Source organism: Pteropus alecto, unplaced genomic scaffold (genome assembly GCF_000325575.1).
Source record: "Pteropus alecto unplaced genomic scaffold, ASM32557v1 scaffold105, whole genome shotgun sequence".
In the NCBI taxonomy this organism is placed as follows: Eukaryota; Metazoa; Chordata; class Mammalia; order Chiroptera; family Pteropodidae; genus Pteropus; species Pteropus alecto.
Window position 1 is genome coordinate 6464024 of NW_006436294.1, and position 763 is coordinate 6464786.

Genomic DNA, 763 nt, shown 5'->3' on the forward strand with positions numbered 1-763 from the left:
TGGCCCCTAGGCCGCCAGCCCGGGCTCCCTGGCGTGTGCGGAGCGGGCCCTCCTGGTGGGCAGAGGAGCCGCGGGGCACCCTGACCCCTCCGCGCGTGCTTTCTGCTGCGCTGTCACTCAAGGCAGTCTCTGTTGTCGCAATATATTATTGCCACGGACACCACATGTTAGAGCTCGGTGTCAGCAAAACGATCAAGGAAATTCATTCATTATTAACTTACGATAGATGTAAGGCTGATCGCTTTCCGAGCTCTGGGCCCCGGGAGAGATGCTTTAAGAGGCTGCCACCGTTCAAGGCCGTGCTCCCGCCCCAGCCGTGGAGGGCGGGCGGGCTCGAGGCCCAGCTGCAAACCGGGAGCCTGGGAAATCGCAAGCACCGGGCATCCTCGGGCCAACGCAGCGAGCGCGCGCGCGGGGCCTCAGCTCCCGTCGGCGGCGAAGCCGCGAGATGACGCCAACCTCGCCACGCCGCCGGCGCTCGCAGGTGAGGAGACCCGCCCCCTCTTTCAGGTCACGTGAGGAGGGACCCACACTTATCTCCCTTTCCGTCCCCTCCTGTTAGCGTCCACCCCCAAGCTCACATCCCTCCAGGCGCAGGCCGACCTTCCACGGGGCCTCCCGAGCCGGCCCCTGCACCCTGTCCTGCCCGCACTGGCCTGAGAGGTCACCAGGCTGGAGGCTGTCTCGGTCCCGGCCCATCGCGCTGTGCAGGTGAGGGGGGCTTCGTGGGTGAGATGCCAGCGGGGCTGCTGGGAACCACAGG